At 43.1% G+C, this 4,738-nt stretch overlaps 1 non-coding gene across 1 annotated transcript; it reads left to right on the top strand.

The window, feature by feature from the left end:
- Window positions 1-3,155: 3,155 nt before the first annotated feature.
- On the top strand, window positions 3,156-3,217 carry LOC135271031 (U7 small nuclear RNA). Its single transcript, XR_010339177.1, has one exon. It is a non-coding gene; the product is annotated as a U7 small nuclear RNA (small nuclear RNA).
- The last annotated feature ends 1,521 nt before the right edge of the window (window positions 3,218-4,738 follow it).

Here is a 4,738-nt window from a genome sequence, read left to right as displayed (position 1 = left end):
ACCAGGATGGTCTTGATCTCTTGACCTCGTGATCCACCCGCCTCGGCCTCCCAAAGTGCTGGGATTACAGGCGTGAGCCACCGCGCCCGGCCCGTATGCTACATTCTTACCTTCTCCCTTCTCCATCTGACTTCTGCTTGTCCTTCAAGACCAGCGCCAGCTTTATCTCATCTCTGAAACTTCCCTTGGCATGTTCACCACCTCCCTCCACACACTTGCCACTGTATGTTATGTATATAGGTGAGTATATTTATTTAACAAACACTTATAATAATGTTTACTATTGCTAAGTATTTTCATAAGCATTTATACCAGTAATCCATGACGTAGATATAGATACCACTACTACCACCTTTGTACACATCCAGAAAATGAGACATAAAGAAGTTAAATAATTCACCCAAGGTCACAATCCACCTACTAGGTTTTAGAGCCAGATTTCTAATGCAGGCAGTCTGGTTTCAGAGTTTATGCTCTTAACTGCTATGCTGTGTTTTTACTTTTAAAAAAATTATGGGTGTGATGGCTCATGCCTGTAATTCCAACACTTTGGGATGCCGAGGCAGACAGATTACTTGAGGCCAGGAGTTTGAGACCAGCCTGGACAACATGGTGAAACCCCATCTCTACTAAAAAAACAAAAGTAATAATTTTATTTAAAAAAATATCGGTGGGCGTGCACTCCAGCCTGGGGAACCAGAGTGAGGCTTCGTCTCCAAACAAAACAAAACAAATAGACACAGGGTCTCGTTATGTTGCTCAGATTAGTCTTTGTTTGTTTGTTTGGAAATGGAGTTTCACTCTTGTTGCCCAAGCTGGAGTACAGTGGTGCGATCTCGGCTCACTGCTACTTCCGCCTCCCGGGTTTAAGTGATTCTCCTGCCTCAGCCTCTCAAGTTATTTGGGATTACAGGTGCCCACAACCACAGCCGGCTAATTTTTGTATTTTTAGTGGAGATGGGGTTTCACCATGTGAAACTGTGTTGGCCTCAAACTCCTGACTTCAGGTGATCCGCCCGCCTCGACCTCCCAAAGTACTGGGATTACAGGCATGAGCCACCACGCCAGGCGTCAGGTTAGTCCTGAATTCCCTTGCTTCAAGCAATTCTCCTGCCTTGGCCTCCCAAAGTGCTGAGATTACAGGCATGAGCCACTGTGGCTGGTCTGCTATGCTATATTTTCATGTCTCTCTCCCCAAGTAGACTTTTGAGTACTTTGTTGGTTCCAACTTCCTTGACTTAATTTTGAGTACAATACCTAACACACAGTAGGCACTTCATAAATTTTTAACAAATATATGATAAATATGCTTTATGTAGGCCGAGCACAGTGGCTCACGCTTGCAATCCCAGCACTTTGGGAGGCCAAGATGGGTGGATCCCGAGGTCAGGAGTTCTAGACCAACCTGGCCAACACAGTGAAACCTCATCTCTACTGAAAATACAAAAACTATATAGGCATCATGCCAGGCGCCTGTAATCCCAGCTACTCAGGAGGCTGAGGCAGAAGAATCGCTTGAACCCAGGAGGCGGAGGTTGCAGTGAGCTGAGATCGTGCCACTGTATTCCATCCTGGGCAACAAAGCTAGACTCATGTCTCAGGAGAAAAAATATATATATATGCTTTATGTAAACTGTAGTGCATCATATAAATGCAAATTATTATAACCATTATCATGCATTTTGTAAATCAGAGTAGAATTTACCAAGCTTTTCAGTTTTGCAGTACGGTTTCTTGGCTCCCACTTTTCAGACTGGGAGATTTCTAACATATAGATTGGTAAAATTTAAGGATTGGCAATATCAAATCATGGCATCAGGCTCAAAGTCTAGGATCTGAGTGATGCAAGAATGTGATGCTTGGCCGTCTGTTCAAGAGGAGGTTACGCATAGCAGTCTCTATGTTGGGTCCAGACATTGCTCTTCTTGATCCAGAGACCAATGAAAGAAATTTACAAGTGATCTGCTGCCCCCAATACAGTATACAATAGTGAGTAGCGAAAAGATAATAAAAATAAATACTCCTGTTTGAAAGGGTTATGAATAGGAGACATAGAGCAGTGGATGAGCTGCAACAAATTCTGAAATCCCTCTGTGCTGTCATTGAGAAGGCCCTCTCCAGGGGTAGGGAATGTTCTTGAACAGGCCTTGATTTTGCCCCTGAGGAGTAGTTAACGTGTCTGTTTTTTCTTTGGTCCCTAGGTCTGTCTTCATGGACCACCTTTTTCTTTTTTTCTTCTTTTTTTTTTTTTTTTTGAGATGGAGTCTCACTCTGTTGCTCAGGCTGGAGTGCAGTGGTATGATGGCTTACTGCAACCTCCGCCTCCCAGGTTCAAGCAGTTTGCCTGCCTCTCCAAGTATTGCGATTACAGGTGCCTGCCACCACGCCCGGCTAATTTTTGTATTTTTAGTAGAGATGGGGTTTCTCCATTTTGGTCATACTAGTCTCAAACTCCTGACCTCAGGTGATCTGCCCGCCTCAGCCTCCCAAAGTGTAGGGATTATAGGCATGAGCCACCTTGCCTGGCCTCTTTTTTGTTTCTGTTACCTTCCTTGGTCATATCCAAAATGTACAATGGGGGATATACTCCCTTAGGAGGATGAATACCTTTCCTAACCCATTTCCTGTCATTGACACTTGAGGACCCAAAGATCACTTTGATCTTGAACAGTGACAATCTCTTAGCCCAAGCTGGTTGTTCTTTTGGCAGTATAACTTTGAAAACTGAGTTGGCTTTTTGCTTGTCCCCTGTCAGCTCCGAGTGCTAGCCACATCCACAGTTCTTTTCTTACCATATTTCTTTTTTTTTTTTTTTAAGAGATAGGGTCTTGCTATGTTGCCCAGGCTGGTCTCCTGGGCTCAAGCAATTCTCCCACCTCGGCCTCCCACAGTACTGAGATTGCAGGCATGAGCCACTGCACCTGGCCCATACTTCTTATGTTTGCTACATAGCTCTGCTTTACTGGTCCCATACTTCTTCCTTGACTTCATTTTGAGTACAGATGTTGCTGCTGTAATGCCATATATGCTTTTCTGAAAAGCCTCACATTCTGCAAAATTGTGCACTAAATAGGACTTATGGGAAAAATAGAGTTGAGGCAAACCACTCTAAATCTGTGAAACACTGTAGTCCTTGCACTAACAACAACAAAAATAAATGTTACAACTCTTTTATAATTTGTCTAGCAGATTTTCTGATCTTCACAGAAGAACCCCCAAAAATAAAAAAATTAAAATAAAATTAACCGTAATAAAAACAGTAGCATATTAAATCTCCACTGGCATATATTTCGGTGTTTACAGACTTAATTCCTTGGGTGGTTGTTTCCTCCTCTGAAATTTTGGGCCCTCAGGACATTTGCTTCCAATACAGACCAGTTTCATCAAAATAATTTTTTTTGTTTTCTTTTGAGACAGGTTCTCACACTGTCACCCAGGCTGGAGTGCAGTGGCACAATCTTGGCTCACTACACCCTCCGCCTCCTGGGTTCAAGCAATTCTCGTGCCTCAACCTCCTAAGTAGCTAGGACCACGGGCATGCAGCACCATGCCTGGGTAGTTTTTTTGTAGAGATGAGATCTTACCATGTTGCCCAGGCTGAAGGTTTACCTTGTTTTATTGCACTTTGCTAACAAATTGAAGATTTGGTGTAACCATGCATGGAACAAGTCTGTCAGCATCATTTTCCCAACGTACTCACTTTGTGTCTCTGTGTCACATTTTGGTAATTCTCACAATATTTCAAACATTTTCTTTGATATCTGTTAATGGCGAGTCTGTGATAAGTAATCTTTGATGTTACTGTTATAATTGTTATGGGGTGCTATGAACCATACTCATATAAGATGGTTAACCTAATTGATAAATGTTATATGTGTTCTGACTGTTTCACAATCCAGCTGTTAGGCCATCTCTCTCCCTTTTCTCAAGCCTTTCTATTCCCTGAGACACAACAATATTGAAGTTAGGCAAATTAATAACTCTATAGTGGCCTCTCAGTGTTCAAGTGAAAGGAAGAGTCACCACTCTCTCATTTTAAATCAAAAGCTAGAAATGATTAAGCTTCATGAGGAAGGCATATCAAAAGCCAAGACATTCTTGTCTGTGAGGAACATGAAAAAAAAAAAAAAAAGCCAAGACAGACCAAAAGGTAGGCCTCTTGTTCCAAATGATCACGTTGTGAATGCAAAGGAAAAGCTTTTGAAGGAAATTTAAAAGTTCTGTCCCAAAGGGCCGGGCACAGTGGCTCACACCTGTAATCCCTGCACTTTGGGAGACTGAGGTGGGCAGACCACCTGAGGTCAGGAGTTCGAGACCAGCCTGGCCAACATGGTGAAACCTAGTCTCTCTTAAAAGTACAAAAATTAGCCAGGCATGGTGGCGCATGCTGCTCAGCTACTTGGGAGGCTGAGGCAGGAGAAATACTTAAATTCGGGAGGTAGAGGTTGCAGTGAGCTGAGGTCATACCACTGCACTCCAGCCTGGGTGACAAGAGCGAAACTCCATCTTAAAAAAAAAAAAAAAGTGCTACCCCAGTGAACACACAAACGACAGGAAAGTGAAACAACTGGCCAAGTGCAGTGGCTTGCCCATAATCCCAGCACTTTGATAGACCAAGGTGGGTGGATCACCTGAGGTCAGGAGTTTGAGACCAGCCTAGCAAACATAGTGAAACACCATCTCTACGAAAATTAAAAAATTAGCCAAATGTCATGGTGCGTGCCTGAATCCCAGCTAC

Source organism: Aotus nancymaae, unplaced genomic scaffold, assembly GCF_030222135.1.
Source record: "Aotus nancymaae isolate 86718 unplaced genomic scaffold, 86718_ANA_hifiasm-v0.15.2.pri h1tg000072l, whole genome shotgun sequence".
Classification (NCBI taxonomy): Eukaryota; Metazoa; Chordata; class Mammalia; order Primates; family Aotidae; genus Aotus; species Aotus nancymaae.
This window is presented reverse-complemented; position numbering and strand designations above follow the sequence as displayed.